Consider the following 18,389-nt stretch of genomic DNA (forward strand, 5'->3'; position numbering starts at 1 on the left):
TCAACCCTGAAGAGAACCTGGCTGAGGCCGTCTTGCAGACTTCAGGGTTGTCACAAAGCAGAAGAAAGGGAAGGGGGGAAATAGCTAGATGGGGTTTGTAGCCAAAACAAGAACGTTTTCCTGTGGGAACCATGGACATTCCAACAGGTGGCTGGCCTGAGGAGGAGTGAAGTAACCAAGCAACCACCAGTACCTTGATTGGACATCATGATCAGTGACTTTGGGGGAAAGGGGAATTTTTTTACTTTTTAATTAGGTGAAAGCTGTGAGAACTTTCAGAGTTGGCTTTCACCAGTTGTTCCAATATGATGTGTCCAGTAAATTATTCTTTGAGGAACTTGCCTGCCTCAGAGTTCTGCTTTCTATGGGTGCATTACTTTGAATGCTGAGAATTGCCTTGGTGATAGTATACATCCAGTAGATCAGAGAAAGATCAGGGGAGACTTCAGATTCACTAATTCAGGGGTTTCCAATCTCAATCTGTGCACCAGTACCGGGGTGCGGCATGCCAGAAACTGGGCTATGCAAACAAGTGAACTCCATTCGCAGGATGCAGGTAGCACACAAAACCGCAATCCCTCTAGTCCATGGGAAAACCTTTCTCCATGGAACCATTCCCTGGTGCCCAACTGCACTAAATCCAAGACTTCTGGGTATCATAACACTTCCAAAACAAGATTATGTTAGTTATTGGCTTGATATGGCTATTTTCTCTGCTTTGTTAACAGGTAGGATATGGATTAAACCAATGAGAAAAAAAAACACCACAAAATGTTCAGATTACCCTCACCAGAACAGTACAAGTCTGGGTAATTTTTTCTCTCTGCTATGGCCAGTTCCATGGTTTTAACAAAGAAAAGAAGTGTTAAACATTGGGATATAGGAATATTCTTTTCTTCCTACATTGCTGTTGCTTCCCTAAAAGAAACCCTTCTATGCCAAACTGGTGGTCATTTTAGTTTTTAGGCAGATTAAATGTTCTAGGAAATGCCTCATTTGACATTTTAAGTGGATATTTCCTTGTAGGTTAGCAATGAAGATCTTGGAAAAGAAATTAAGATATCAAGATGAGTCTATACCTGCAAATATTAGAATGATGCAAGCAATGGTTTTTCCTCTGACACCGTATGGTAAGGAAAGTTGGGCTTTGAAGAAACACACACAAAAAATATTGATGCTTTATAATTTTAGTGTTGGAGAAAACTCTTGAGAATACCAGGCAGAGTCAAGCAAACAAACAAATGGATCATAGAATAAATCAATCTAAAGTTCTTGCCAGGCTCAGAAAACTCAAACTTGCATGTTTTGGGCACATGATACAAAGACAATGGTCCCTTGAAAAGGCCATCATATTGAGAAAGACGGAAGAAAAGAGAAAAACCTGTCTGAATTTTAATTCTATCACCCTCCATTGAACTGAATGGAGATCACAATGCCCAGTTGCACCAAATAAATGTCTAAAAAACCAAGATGGTCAGCAGTGGTGTTTGCTCAATTTTGTTCTTTTTCTAGATGTTGCCACCATTCTACTACAAAAGGGGTAGCCATAGGGTTAGATTTTGTAACCTTCAGTGAGGTGTGTCTAATTCTGCTTGGCAGTTTTTCTGGTTAGGATACAGCTGGCACTTCATGCGATTGTGCTACTTTCCTACTCAGACTCAAATATTTAAACAAATATCATCTATAATTAACATGGTGTGGATTTGTTGTTGTCTTTCACATCTGAGGTTTACCTCTCATCTTTTGCTATTGGAGAAACAGTAGGAACATTTGTTTTATAAACAGTATTGTGGTTTCTGTCCCTCCAGTTGAATTATATGATAATTTTGGCTGTGTTCTGAATTTTATTGTGTTAAGATTGTATTGTATGTATGTGTTGAGATGAGATTGTATGTATGTGTTGAAATTCTATCTACCATCTCTTATATCTCTTTCTTCAACACTGTATCCTGATTTCTTTTACTCAAACTTCACTGGGAACCAGTCTCATGTCTGCTTCTCACCAAACCTCTTCAATCTGTTCAGTCCAAGAATATCTGGTGTCCACACAACTGGTAGTCCCTCCTGGAATCAGCAATGGTTGGACCATGGTTATATAGTCACACAACTTCCCATGCAGAAGATCCAAGCTTTAGTTCAGGTTATCTCCAGATGAAGGATGAGAAAAAGGCTCTGATGGCCTTTTTTGACATTATTGTCCTAAGTGGATCAGATGTCTCACTTGCTGTTAGGCAGTTTTTTCCTATTATTTAATAACATAAATAGATGACAACACAATTTACACACCCAGATGCAAGGAATGTTTAAAAAGATCAATAGAAATTCTTTAATTAAGAAACTGTCATTTAGCAGCATCCATATGATGTCAATATGATGAGACATGCATTATGTCTTCATCACATTTATATAATTACGTAGTGAATCATTTTATGAATGATACAAATGTGTGAGTCATATCATTAGTGTATCATTAGTATAATGATATCATGATACAAGGGTTCTGCATTTGCTGCTGCTCCTCTTGTCAAAACTCATGAAATTATGCTAAAAAGCTCAAGACTTGGTATTGCATGGCTAATGATTTTGCTATTTGTCTAAGTTGATAATGATTGAACAACTGTTTACTGTTAAGCAAGTTAAGATGTATATTGGGAAGCAGCACAACACAGCAAGAATTCTGTTTTCTTATGCTTCATTCTGTTTTCTTATGCTTTCTAGTAGTCTTTCTTCTGCCTCATGAGCAGAAAATATATATATTTAAAAACAAACATATGAGTGAATCCAGACGGAAAAAAGTGTGAATGTGATAAACCATGGATAATATGTTTCATTGACAATACTTGGGAGCTTCTTTTTGTCTAACTATATAGTCTTGAGCTCAAAGTATTACTAATGGACATTAGCAGCATCTTCAAGCTTAATTTCACCAGTTTTGAGTCTAGAATTCTTGGGAGTTTCCCTTAAACCAGCCTCGGTCTTATTTAAAAAAAATAAGAGTGTTTATAAACTGTAATTTTCTCTATATTGCCTCCAAAAGATATATACTTATTTCATTGCAGGGAAAATTTTTGTAATACATCTGGGAAATTCCAGCTTTTCCCAGTGGATCTTCTGCATCAGGTAGACAAAATGCCAATTCCTGTTATAAATTTCCTCTCAAGCACCAAGCTGAATGAATAAATGTCTGTCTCAGTAAATCATCCCTGTGATAAATTACTTTCCTTGAAGAGCTATATGTTTGGTTGCATCAGATTATATTTGCTTACAAAATAATAGTTTTGTACAGGGTAATAAGCATAGTGGCAATATAACATATCCAGCAGAATACAGGAAAAAAATCCTTTGACTATAAAACAAATAAGCATAACTTCCCTTCAGTTAACATTCTCCATAGCTTTAGGCAGTGCATATTTCTGTTCTAATATGTCTATTTCTTACTGATATCCAACAAGCATTCAGGAGTTAGCTTTGGGACAGGAAGAGAGCATTCAAGTTCAGTCTATCGTTTAATGCTATGCCAAGCAGAAAATGTTTTCCAACAGTATTATCCTTTCTCATTAGGGTGGAATTTGTGATTCCTGGATTACATTTCTAAAAAATACTTGGTCCACATTTATATTAGAAGTCCAGTAATAAATATTATTAGCATTACTAAGCAAAAGTAGTAAAGGTAATAATAGCAATGTTGCCATATAATACTTGGGGTTCATATGTATACAGATGTATGCACGCTCACATGCGTGCACGTGAACTTAGTCCTCATTTGCAGAACTTTCAAAAGGAGAACAAGGATTGAGTGATAAGTATTTGAATATTGAGGATCCAGTCAACAGCTGTCATGAGGGGCTGTCACACAGAAAAAGAGGGTTAACCTATTCTCCAACATATCCAAGGGCAAGCCAAGAGACAATGGTTAAATCATTAAAGAGATATGCAACTTAGAATTAGGGAGAAACTTCCTAACCATGAGAACAATTAACCAGTGGAATGACTTGCCTCCAGAAGTTATGGGTTCTGTATTACTGGAAGCTTCCAAGAAAAGTTTGGAAGGCCACTTAACTGAGATAATATAGGACCTTTTGCTTAAGCAGGGTGTTGGACTAGAAGACCTCCAAGATCTATTCCAACCCTATTATTCCATGTTCTAAATCTTCTAGAGATGTGAAATGACATTGATAGACAACTAACACAATATATGCTATTTTCTCACTATCTCAATTTCAGGAAAACCCCATAAATAGGTATAGAATAGGTGGTACCCTGCTCAATAGTAATAATTGAAGGAACTGTAGTGGACAATCATTTAAATATAAGCCAGCAGTGTGTTCAGACCTGGCCTTTGCAGATGCAAGAAATAGACTCCTTGCAAAGAAAAACCCCTCTTTAATTGCACATTGGGAATTAACTGCATTCACTAACAGAAAGTCCAGGCAAGAGTCCTGCAAGGACTTAACTGAAACAATAGTCCTTATCAGCTCATTATGCTAAATGCAATGAGCTCCCAGCCCAGAGGCTGCAAATTACATCAGTTCAACCAGAGAAATAAACAAACCTCAGTTCTGTCAAGGCAGTCTTTGTCGCACAAAACACACAAGAGCAAACTTTCCCAAAATGTGAATGCTTGTCTGTGACAACCCAACCACTCCCCTTTCTTTCTATTTATTCCCCAGTCAGGGAGGGCCCAACCACATTTGTTTTGCTTCCTGGGCCAGCTCATTGTCCTCCATTGTTTACCTCTCCTATCTGCTCTGTGCATATGCACATCAGGAACAGGCCCCAGCTGTTCCTCCTCCTCACTCATCTCTGATTCCAAAGGTAGGGAAATGACTTTACTTTCTGGCTGGGAAATGCTAGATGGCCCTGGCTCTATTTCTGTGTCCGACATTGAGCATCCATCAGAGCCTTCCCCAGGCTCCAGAACTGGTCCAAATTCTTCCCCAATCTCCTAATCATCTGAGTCTGCACAACACAGTGTGCAGCAGCCAAAAAAGCCAACACAGCCCTAGGCTGCATTAATAGAGGGATAGAATCAAGATCGCTTGAAGTGCTGATACCACATTATAATACCTTGGTAAGACCACACTTGGAATATTGCATTCAGTTTTGGTTGCCACAAAAAAGGTGTTGAGACTCTAGAAAGAGTGCAGAGAACAGCAACAAAGATGATTAGAGTACTGAAGGCAAAACATACAGAGAATAGTTGCAGGAATTGGGTATATATAGTTTAATAAAAATAATGACTAGGGGTGATATGATAGCAGTGTTCCAATATTTGAGGGCCTGCCACAAATAAGAGGAGACCAACCTATTCTCCAAAGTATATGAACACAGAATACGAAGAAATAGATGGAAACTAATGAAGGAGAGAAGCAACCTAGAATTAAAGAGACATTTTGTGGCAGACAGAACAATTAATCAGTAGAACAACTTGCCTCCAGAAGTTGTGAATGCTCCAACACTGTTGGTTTTTAAGAAAAGATTGGACAGTTATTTGTCTGGAATGGTACAGGGTCTCCAGTTTGATCAGGGAGTTGGACTAGAAGACGTCTAAGAGCCCTTCCAACTCTGCTATTCTGTTATTTTCTTTCTTGATTCTGACTGATGTCCAGGTGGTAAACTCAGTGATGATGAAGTGTATCAAACATAATAGTAGCTGAAGGACTCTGTGATTTGTGAAAACACATACTTTTTCATTATTTCTCCTTTACTATTAACAGACTTAAGTATACACCAGCCTTCTTAAAGTTGTCACCTTTCTGATATATTTGGAGTGCAGTTTCCATAATACTTAACAATTCTGCTCAGTATCTGTATTAGCTGAAAACTAAAGAAAGGGCAAGAGACCAAAATTATAATAAGGCTGTTATATATACCAGATGGAAACAATTTAAATGATAGATCATTTTTTATTCAAAACATTTCTGGAAGAACTGCAAAATAATATCCTGTATATCCTCAATAGGTCTATACACGGTGATCTCCTTGAGTATATTCCCAAATTAAAATTTATAGTTCTATTTTATATCCCAAATATTGGTACAATGGATGTCAGGATGTGTTTGTCAATTCATAGAATGCCATGAGCTATTTAGGTCATGTTATCTTAATGACAACTTATGTTATTTTCTTAAAACATCAAGAAAGCTACTGGCATTTAAACATTCATTTCAGTTTGGGAACTACTTTCAAATACATAGAGGCCTTGGCTGTTCCCCATGCTATATAGTACAGAGAAGTTAGCCATGCCATACAATTTACTATTTCTACACTTCACTACTCTTCCACCTATGTAACTAAACACAATACAATTTTCAAGTCCCAAAGATTTTAAAGGTAATAATTGAAGAACAAATAAAATACAATTACTCAATACCACCTAATAGCAAAGAATACTGTAAAAGCAACAGTAAAAGCAAAAATATTATTCTTTTTCTTGTTGTTAGCACATAAGAATAAATACTGTAAAATAATCTGCTACTGAAAAGATAATAAACTTGATACAACTTCTGAATCAAAATGCTAAGGCCTACATTTGGTTGCTACTTACCATATCAAGTAGCATTGACTAGAATTCACTAAAATCATTCTATATTTCAGAATGCCTTGTATACAGCCCAGGACACCTAGGAGATATGTCCTGCCAATACATTTTGATCGATTGAACTTAATTCAGCAGGGTTTTTCTTATGACTTTACAAATATCTGTACAATGCCAACATAATCCAAATGATAGTGGAACACTGGGGGAGATTTTATCCTGTCATTTTAAAATTTGTTTCCCTTATTGTCAAATGCATAAAAGTGACATGATACCAACTCTTATTGCTGCCATTCTGCTGATTACAGCTTTCAATCCAAATGATAATTTTTAACCCAAACTCTCAGCACTAAGCCTCCAAGGGATATTCCCTATACCTAATTTTACCAATATTACTCATAATATGCACTCAGGATTGATCTTTTAATATCTCAATGTAATCTTATTTGCTGAAACATTTTTTTTGTCATCGACAACTGAAAAGCCAGACACAACCAGGCACCATATACATACCACACACAGAACAGCCCAAAGCAAACACTTTGCTAGAGAGAAGTTCCTCCAGGATGGGCTCCAGCACAAGTCCAAAAACTCAGAAGACTAAACCTCTGGTTTAGATTGGGTCCTGCAGTATTATCCTGGGACACAGATATTTGTCTTCATTTGTGAAAACAATTTTTTTAAAAAATGTTTAAGATAGTATTGCATGAAAGTTTAAATAAGATTGTATACTTGTTTTTAATCCCCTTTAATATCAAGTGACAAAGATCAAGTGATCAAGACTAGTCAGTAGGGGACCTCAGGGATTCTTGCAATCCTAGAAACCTAGGATATAACTCCTGATATCTCTTGAAACTTAACATAAAATTTAATTTTTAATGGAGGAAAAGATTATGAAAGATTGTGAGAAACTAGTTGGAGAGCAAGATTTCTGTTTCTGTGAGAGGAAGAACCCCAGTCTAAATACGGAGGCCATAGAAGAGAAACGTTTCAAAGAAATTCTGCTTAAATAGGGTTAATGCAAGTCAGCCTGCAAATTTCTTACTATTTTCAGGATTATGTTTTTCCTCAGAAATGCATTAAAGATGCATTGCTGAAATCCATGTAGTTCATACTGCTTTCTAGTCTAAGTTCCTTGACGTTTGAGACAGAAGGTAAAAACTAACTACATTGAATTTAATTAAGTGTAAATGTATAAAATAAAATAAAAACAAATCAATTAAAAGTTTATTTTTCATCCATCTTACTTTTTTGTCTGTGGTCCAGGGATATTAATAAAAATCACAGCAGTCTAAACAATGTTTATAATTTTGATTTCAGTAATAGGTAAAATTGAAGATATACATCAACATTCTACATAAAATTTATAGTATTAGCCATCACTATAACACTTCTAGATTAAACATGAAAACATGAATAAATATGATAGAAAACTCTCTTTTTAATTGCTGTACTATTAATGTGTTAATGACTAGCCATTAAAATTACACCATTAAAATCAGGCAAAATAAATCAATGCACACCTTATCTAAAATTTATCACAGAGACACTGGTTCTATTATGTAAGTTATGGTAATTGTGATGAAAAAAGCTGCTTGCAATTCTAATTAATTTGGAATCCCTCTGAAAAGTGGTGCTATTCTATGAACTGTGGGACAAATATCAAATGTTAGTGTTGGAAAACTAAAGTTATTGCTTATTTTTTAAAAAAAAATAATAATGAAAATCCAAAAAAAGTGGCATTTGATCTGAGAAAAGAATAAATTATATAGGCATTTCAGATTATGGATGATGCAGCTAGTAATTGATACATTATTTTGTAAGAATGGTGATTATTCTCTATATTGCACATATTATTCATTCTCAAGGTTAAAAATCATAATGTGCAAGAAATCATAAGGTACAAAAAATCAAAATACAAAAACCTGGGATCTAGTTGATGGCAGAATATCTTCTATATTTAAAGGAGATGGACATTTAGCAGGGACTTTTCAGAGCTGGATGGCCTGTTAATAAATATAATAAATATTTAATTGGTCTGGAGATCATAGTTTGGATGGAGACTGAATGATTCAATTATTGATGCATGTGACAGAATGGAGCTCAGGTCTCTCCATAATTGGATAAGAAGTTGCAACAAGTTGAAGGAAGGCTGGCTGAAGCAAGCCAGGGTTTAAAAAATAACCTCAATTTCTCAGTATAATGGTGCTTCTCTACTTCAATTTGTGAAGTCAGATGATAGGATTCAGGGCATTCCTGCAACTAAGAAGTTGTTCTTAGCATATACAGTCAAACCTTAATACCACCTGAATAGTTGAGCAAGGGTTGACATGATAGCAGTGTTCCAATATCTCAGGGGCTGCCACAAAGGAAAGGGAGTCAAGCTATTATCCAAATCACCCAAGGGAAGGACAAGAAGCAATGGGTGAAAACTAATCAAGGAGAGAAGCAGCCCAGAACTAAGGAGAAAGTTCTTGACAATAAGAACAATTAATCAATGGAACAACTTGCCTCCAGAAGTTGTAAATGCTCAAACAATGGAAGTTTTTAAGAAGATGTTGGACAACCATTTGTCTGAAAAGGTTTCCTGCCTAAGCAGGAGGTTGGACTAGAAGACCTCCAAGGTCCCTTCCAACTCTGTTATTCAATTTAATTCTATCCTAACTATACCTATAGTTAAGTCTTCCAGAGTTGTTTAAAGTTGCTAATGTGGTCACTAAGGTGCAAGCTTAATTAGCTGTTCTGCATGCATGTTTCCAAAAACCAAACAGAGACAAGGAGGTTAGTATAGGATTTATTGTCATTTTAATATTAATATACTATGTAGTTCCACTACTTTGGGATCTGTTACTAAATACTTAATCTATGGGATTCATCTATAATAAATGCACAAAAAGTAACATAAAGTAAAAGTTACAAAAAGTAAAGCTACGGACTTTATGAAGTGGAATTCTCTTACCAAATACCAAAGGCAAAGTGATACTTGCAAACACAAAAACAGTGCACTTACCTTACCTAAAGGAAGAACTTATCCATACTTATCTTTTATTAGAGTCAATAGTAGAGTGGCTAAGAGGCAAAAAAAAAAAAGCAATTGGACCAAATGGCCCTTGCAAAGGAATAGCTGAGTTCACTCTGGAAAACATACAACCAATGTTTTAAGTTGCATTCCACTTAATTTAGGCTTCCTTGCTCTCATTATTATCAGGATGAATCTTGTTATTTAAATGCTATTTCCCCATAAAAAAGAAAAATCCAGCCATTGTTGGTCTTTTGGCATCCTTAATTATGTAAATGAAGAGCCTACTGAAGATCTACTGAGGCTCGAAAAGTCCTATTTAATTTTCTTTCTTTCTTCAAAAGCCAAGGCAAACTTAGCTGCTCCATATACAGTTTTCACCTAGCAAATGTATTAGTCAGCTGGACAAGAAAATTCTGTCTTTAAGATTTCCTGATTGATATTTTGGGAACAACTGGATGCACCAACCCCTTGCTGTTAATGTTTGAGTTAAACAGCTAAAGTTCCACTCTTACTATGGACCTCTCTGCCATCTGATAAGCTTCAATGGCTAACAGTCTGAATGATTTCAGGTCAAACTGACCATAGCAGCCAATTCTCAGTCTTTGGCCTGTTGCTATGCAATCACTCGTACTGTGACCTAGTCAGAGAAAGGAGAGGAGCTTCTGGTAGCGAGGACATGGTATTGTTAGCACACTCTGTTTACATTAGCAGGACCCAACAGAGCATTAAATCAAAAAATTTGTATTAATGAGAAAAATCAACAGGTCTGCGGCTGCTACTTCACATTTATGAATACAATCAGCTTCCTCCCGATGCTATGCCCTTGTCCAGAATTTGATCTCTTGAGAAGATGATGCAGCTAAAGCTAGAAAATTTGTCCTTGTTAAGAAATTTCATTTTCTGTGCTGCAAATTGAGCTCAAAAGAATTCTGTTTTTTCCTCCATTGTTATTTTTTTGTTGTAGTAGTTCCACTGATAAACACAAAGGGGGTCGGAGTGCAATCCTGTAATTTAATCTTGGCTGAAGTGAATGGATCATAGCAATAAGTAATTGATTTTGTAGCATTCCCATTGGCCTAATACAGGCATACTTTTCCATGACCTGAAAGAAACATATGGCCTCCTGTGTAAAACTAAAACATCTAACACATTTTTAAAATGTTACCAAAGCATCAAAACATTGCACTTCAAACACTGATGTCAAAATTCATTAATCAAAATGTTACATACCATAATTCCATATACATCTTTATGACGTTGATTCCACTTCTTTACACATCATGAATGTGTAAGAAGCCTGTGTATCACACCATCTAATATAATGACTACAGCTATTTCTGGATTGGGAGGCTTGGGTCATAGTCATACATACTTTGGTGATTGTATTACTGCAATGTACACCCCATGAAAACCACTTGGAAGCTACAAATGGTTCAGAAGGTGGCAGCTCTAGTATAATTAATTACATCTGTAAAACACCACTACTTGGAGAATTACACTGATTGTCATTTGGCTTCTGAGTACGATTTCAGCCAGAGGGTGTCCTTATTAGAACCTTACAGAACGTAGACACTTCAGAGCCATGTACCCAGGGTTGCTGTCCATCAAATAAGATATAGAAGAGAAACCTTAGAAGCAAGTCTTCTCCACTGCTGCTTCCTTCTCTGGAAAAACATATCCTCAGATAAAAGAATGGGTTGGTGCTACTAAATTTCCAAAAACCAGGAATTGTTAAATGCCTTATGAGAGGATTGACACATAGGAATAAGGGAAAAAAAACAGATATCCCTTTTACAAAGGAAGAAAAACACCTGGAAATGACAAGGTAGTTTTGGGCACATCATTTATCTTTCTTTGCTTGAACAAGAGAATGTATAAACCAAACATACAAAAGGCTCTGCTTCTAATTCTGCTCTCCTACCCATTGTACCCCATTGTCATCCTGGTGTAAGCAAGAATATTTGGCCACTAAAAATATTTGTTATGAAATGCTGAGAAGAAAATGGTCTTTTAAACTTTCTGCTTAATATTTCTCCATGTCCATGCATATAAATTATGGTGTTCAATTTAGACACTTGAAGAAGAAAGATCAAGAAGAGTTCAAATATATTTATGCAGGCAATTTTACACTTTCCTAATATAGCTACAATTGAAAAGCAAGCAATTCAGCTACTTTACCATCTCTCTGCATTCAACCTGTAACACTTTTCCAGCTTTATATGGGACATCCATGCTGATTAAAGTTAATCCCCCAATCATTAATTTGCTTTTCTTCTGCTTTCCCAGTTCACGCTCTGTAAAAAGAAAAAATAATTTCTTAGTTATATTTAGCTGCTGTTTCAGAAATAGCAAATATCAAGGATTCTATGAGGTAGAATTGTAAATGAATATTTTGATAGCACTAAGATACAGATGCTATAGATATCCTCAGGGTGAAAAAGAAACTAATTATTATTATCATTATAAATAAATCATTATTATTGTTATTGTTATTATTATTGTTGTTGTTGTTGTTGTTGTTGTTATTAATTATTATTAAACAAGCATTGTGATATTCAAATACAGGGCACATTATTAAAATATATGCATCCAGTGTTGAGACCCAAATACGAAAGGCATTGATTTTGCTTTTTTTTTTTTTTTTTGCATTAGCACAGTTTATAGCAAGTACATATGATGACTTTGGTCAGAAGATAGAATGAAAATATAACATCTCAAAAACTATACAACGTCTGCTGTGTCTAAAAGTTGGAACCCTGGACAAATGTACACAGTGTCTTTCAACCCTATATATTTTGGCTTTTGATGTATCAAATCAGCATGGCTAGGATCCTTAGTTTTGCATGTGCTGTATTTGTATTGTTTTGGAACAATGTTTATTTCTGACAAATTGTCTATCACAAAATCCCCGAGGCACTGATGTTCCTTCTAGAGCTTGAAATAATTAATTTTCTTCCTCATCTGCAGCCAGCATTGTACAATTTGTGAAGTCAGATGATAGGATTCAGGGCATTCCTGCAACCAAGAAGCTGCCTAGAAACGCTTGATAGGGAAATGGGGAGAATATAAATATAATCAATAAAAGAATACATGCTAAATTAGGATTAAGATATTTTATAGCCCTTAGCCCTTAGACTTATCTACCACTTCAAGGTGTTTACAGCCTCCTCTAAGTGGTTTACAGAGTCAACATCTTGCCCCCAACAATCTGGGTCCTCATTTTACCTACCCTGGAAGGATGGAAGACTGAGTCAACCTTGAGCCTTGTGAAATTTGAACTGCCCAAATTGCAGTCAGCCAACAGTCAGCAGAAGTAGCCTGCAGTACTGCATTCTAACCACTGCACCATCACAGCTCTCATTCCATTGGAATGTCAAGGTCATTTGGGTCTAAATCTATTTGTTTATTTAAAACATCCTACTCTTACTTCAGAGTAGTTTGCAATAAAATACTGAAAGTTTGTATGAAGAGATTGGATAACAATTTGTCTGAAATTGTGTATGATTTCCTGCCTGAACAGGAGGTTGGATTAAATACTTCCAAGATCCCTTCCAACTCTGTTATACTAAGAATGCAATATCAATAAAAATATACTTTCATAAGTACACGAGCAAGGACTAGGCAAGCTGTAACTTACTCAGTGAGTACTTGCAAAAGTGAATCCCTTTCAGTTGAATGTTAGTCTACATTTTATATAGAAACATAAGAATAGAATAGAATTTTTTATTGGCCAAGTGTGATTGGACACACAAGGAATACTCTCAGTGTACATAAAAGAAAAGATACATTTGTCAAGAGACAAGAATCATAAGGTACAACACTTAATAATAGTCACAGGGTGCAATAAGTAATCAAATCATACTAGGAAACAGTCAATATAAATTGTAAGGATACAAGCAACAAAGTTATAATCATACAGTCACAAGTGGGAGGGAATGGGTGATAAAGAGTGATGAGAAGATTAATAGTAATAGTAGTGCAGACTTTGTAAATAGTTGAACAGTGTTGAGGGAATTATTTGTTTAGCAGAGTGATGGCTTTCGGGAAAAAACTGTCCTTGTGTCTTGTTGTTCTGGTGTGCAATGCTCTATAGCATCGTTTTGAGGGAAGGTTGAAACAGTTTATGTCCAGGATGTGAGGGGTCTGTAAATATTTTCACTAACTATAACTAAGAAGGGGATTGAGATAATTTTAAGCAACGAAGTAGCAATTGGGTCCTTCCTACATTTGCTTTTACCAAATTATCTGCTTCCCATTTTTCTTTCTCCGTTGCCTGGTGCAAAATGAGTGTTAGTTTCACAAATGGAGATGTGAAATCCTTTGGAAGAAATTCAGGTAGGGGTAATTTTGATCAGAAAAAAATGGCTGCATCAATTAAGGAGAAATGCCCACTCTCCAACCTTCTGTGTTCAATGTGATTTTTTTTTTTTTTTTTTACAGTGGCTGGCACTTTCTCTGTGCACATTTGTAGATAGCTACTCAGCCTGCTTTCAGTGAGAAATTCCAGGAACAATTTATTCATTCTTTTAAAGTGCTCAGCTGTCACTGTGCAGTTTTTAAGCTCTCTTCCCTCTTGCCCTGTTTTCACAAAGCCTGAAGTTCTTCATTGCCATCTGTTATACCCATTGTAACAGGGGCTGACATAAACGAAAGGTCAACCTTTCGACAGAAGAGAGAGGATGTGTGACAAATTGTTACTGAACTCTGAGACAATGATAGCATGATTCTTGTGACACTTTCTTAAACATCTTGCATGTACTGTGAACATGCTGTTTTCTGTCATCCTTCCTATTTCACCTCCTCCTCACAATCTTACCCACATATACTTATGTGATGCAAATCTCAAGAATTCAGCAAAGGTTACTCCTAGGTCAGGCTGTGCCTAGTATCTTTTTGTTAACCACCCTCTTCTAAGACTGCTTAGACTTCAATGTCTAGAATACCCCCATTCACTACAATTAAATAGTTGGCTGAATGGAGATCATTTAAAAAAGATAATAAGAGGTGGCATTATTTTATCCATTCTTTGTTGGAAAAGTAAACCACCTCTGCTTCTAGGAATCTGATGTTATATTTTAACAGCCTCTTCCAGTAAGAAGTTCCTGTTGTTCCTTTTTCTTCCCATGACTGAGAATATATTGAAATGAAGAACATATATTAGTCAATCAATCAATCAATCAATCAATCAATCAGACTAGAGCTAGAAGGGACCTTAGAGGTCTTCTAATCCAACCCCCTGCTCAAGTAGGAGACCCTATATTCATTCCAGATAAGTGGCTGTCCAGTCTCTTCTTAAAAATCTCCAGTAATGATACAACTTCTGGAGGTAAGAAGTTTCTCCTTAAACTGTTTCAATCCTTCCCTCAAAACGATGCTATAGAGCACTGCACACCAGAACAACTAGACACAAGGACAGTTTTTTCCCGAAAGCCATCACTCTGCTAAACAAATAATTCCCTCAACACTGTTCAACTATTTACAAAGTCTGCACTACTATTACTATTAATCTTCTCATCACTCTTTATCACCCATTCCCTCCCACTTGTGACTGTATGATTATAACTTTGTTGCTTGTATCCTTACAATTTATACTGACTGTTTCCTAGTATGATTTGATTACTTATTGCACCCTGTGGCTATTATTAAGTGTTGTACCTTATGATTCTTGTCTCTTGACAAATGTATCTTTTCTTTTATGTACACTGAGAGCATTTGCACCAAGACAAATTCCTTGTGTGTCCAATCCTGCAAGGCTTACCTTCTAAAAAGACAAAGATACTTATTTTGTTAGAGCCTGATGTAGTGTGATCTGAGTGGTAGCAGGTATAGCAATCCTCAACTTGCCTTTGGGATATATGAGCAGGCTGAGGTCTTTGTGGAAAATTGTCCCTGCTTGGCAGACTCTAACTGGCTGGCCTTTTTTTGACAGTTCAGGCAAATTGCATTCCTGAACCTGCAGGATGCCCTGAGATGGGTTCCTCCGCAGCTCAGGCAGATGGGTTGCTGCCTGGGGGCAAGGTTGGTTTTTTGTCTAGGTCCTTCCAGAGGGGGGTTCTGTTTACCTCGGCGGTTTACCTCGATTGGGTCCTCAGAATCCTCATCTAGGGAGACTTCCTCAGAGTAAATAGTTGAGCTGCCTTGCCTAATAGGGTTCCCTTGTATTTCAGCTGCTGACAGAGCAGATAGCTTAGCAGCTTGGGATTCCTCTATAGCTATAGCTAGGGTCAGGTCTTTTTTTGCTAGTAAATGTCTTTGAAGTCTCAGGTCCCTGACCCCACAGACAATTTGATCTAGGAGCATATCCTCTAGGTAATCCCTGAAACCACATTGTAGGGCAGCTGATTGTAAGGCTGCCGCATATTCACTAACTGACTCCCCCTCAGACTGCTTTCTATTCCTTCAGGCATGTCTCCTAGCTATTTGGGAAGGCTTAGGGGAGTAGTGGTTGGAGAGGATTTCTTGTAACTCCTCCCAGGGGATAGTCCTTATTGAACGTGGAGCGACCAGCGCTGTGGCGGTGTCAAAAACCGCGGCTCCGCAGAAGCTAAGGAAACAGGATTTCTTTCTATGGTCTGTGGCATCCGTGAGGTCTATCATATCTAGGAAGCAGAAAAAACGATTTTTATTCGATTCCCACATCTCAGCTGTTGGCTTGAATGGTGGGAATGCTGGGTTGGAAGTCATCGTGAAGGGGCAGCATCGATCTCCTCAGCTGGGGAGGTTTTAAACTTCGTGCTCTCAAAAGAGCGATTGCAGCTGCGCCTGTCAGGCAGCGTCTGTCTCCTCAGCTGTGGAGATTTTAAACTTCGCGCTCGCAGAGAGCGTAGGCGGCTGCGACTAATCAGCTCTCAGTGACTCCGGCTCTTTTCGTAGTGACTGAGCTCAGCTGTTTTATGTCTGGTCGCCTCTTATTGTATCCCGCCCTTGTCACCAGTGTTGTAGTGCGGCGGGAGATACGAGGCAGACACCAGAGCTAAACAGTAAAGGCTTTATTCCGAGAATAAAGGGTTGTCGCAAGGGTTGCCGGGCTAACAGGCAGATCAGCTGGTGGTAACAGCTGATGCCGTTTGACAGTTCCTTTTATAGCCGGCTGTCAAACGGCATCAGCCAATGGGAGCGATCGGCGCTCCCGCCAGAATGGCAGACCAGAGTGGGGACTTCCGTCAGTTCTGTGAATACAACAGACACCACTGAAATAGGATGTTCACTTCTGAATGGCAGAAGTCTTTGTTTTGGGGCTGGAAAAAGACATGAATGTGTATAGAGTGCGTCTTTGGCTTAAATGTGAATTATCTATAGTTGCATTTTTGAGCCAGAAATGATCGTTGTGTAACTATGATTTATTCTTTCAAATTCGCACTTTTCCAAATTTTGTATTAGCAAATCTTCAAATCTTCACGGCACTACTTTACAAAGTCCAAAAATTTAAAGAAATCATTTTAAAGATTATATATATATTCAGAAAATTACATATCAAAATTCTTATAAATGTTATTGAAAAATTGAAAAGTTCCATTGATTGGTTTGTGACAAGAAAATGAAGGAAAACAAAACTAATATAATTTTCTTGCATTTGTACACACCTGTGCATATTACACAATAAATAAATATTAAAACCTAATGCTCAATCTCCAATCATGATTAATTTGAATCTTAACCATAAATTTGTATTTTAACTATAAAAGTTCCCAAAGACATTCTGCGCATTTCCTTAAGTAATTCAGTTTCTAATAATAAAGAACTTTGTAAAATATTTGGAATTATTGTCTTAGTATATAATATCTTTCATTACTGAAAGATCAGTACTTTTGCAGGTACTATAGATACTGTGTCCTAACTACATTTGTATGAAGCCATCACATCTGGGCTGCAAAAATCTAGTGGTTGTCTGAATTTCTGAAACCCAAATATGATAGCCTTAATGAAATTAGGCTCTTCTAGTTTTAACAGCAGCTTGTTTATTTATTTATTTGTTTATTTATGAATGCTGAACTGAATTTGAACCAAGCACTATTGATTCCACTAGGTTTTTTGTGGACCACATAATGTTAGAGGCGATGAATTTGGGGCAGAAAATCTTTCCCTTTCTCCAATCATATTTTCCTGTGGTTGAAAGAGAACACCTACAAGTATTAGCTTTGCTTGGATTATTTCATCTTCTTTCTCTTTTAGAAAGCTGTAAAAAGAACAAAATTGGGGTTTTTTTCCTAGCTTCTTTTTTGTCCATTTGAGAAATGCACATTATTGCCAGAAACAGAACCAATGTTACTGCCATCAAATACACAATATAAAAGATTTTAAGAATAAGTCTCCACTTGCGGCCTTATATTTGACCAGATTGATTGGACAAATTGGAATAGGTCATCTTCATCCTAATTTAAAAAGTCCATACTTCCTCTTCACCTAGAGAAACTCGAAAAGCAATTTGTGTTTCAGGTTCCTCTCCTCCTATTTAATCATCTTAGAAACCAAGGAAACAGAAAGAAAACTCATATGCCAGCTCTTAATGTTATAAAGGTTCTTGAAAAGATCGGATGAAGTCACAGTTGTAACTCTTTCTAAATTACAAAGCTATATTTATTTTGTGTTTCTGAAAGGAACTCCAACATAGCATCCTTTTTATTTTGATTCTTCTCTTTGCCCAGACATTTATCTATTGTCACCGTTTTTTGTGGCCTTTGGGTACTGATTCTATAAAAAATAGGTTTTTTTCTTAACTGACAGGACTAATGCTCTCCATTACATAGTGTTCCTATTTGAGAAATTGCACATAAGACCTCTATAAGAATATAGGAAGTTGTTTTATTTGAACTGGGGATCAGCAAACTT

The sequence above is a fragment of the Pseudonaja textilis genome, chromosome 4 (genome assembly GCF_049901715.1).
Source record: "Pseudonaja textilis isolate UNSWEBS1 chromosome 4, rPseTex1.2, whole genome shotgun sequence".
NCBI lineage: Eukaryota > Metazoa > Chordata > Lepidosauria > Squamata > Elapidae > Pseudonaja > Pseudonaja textilis.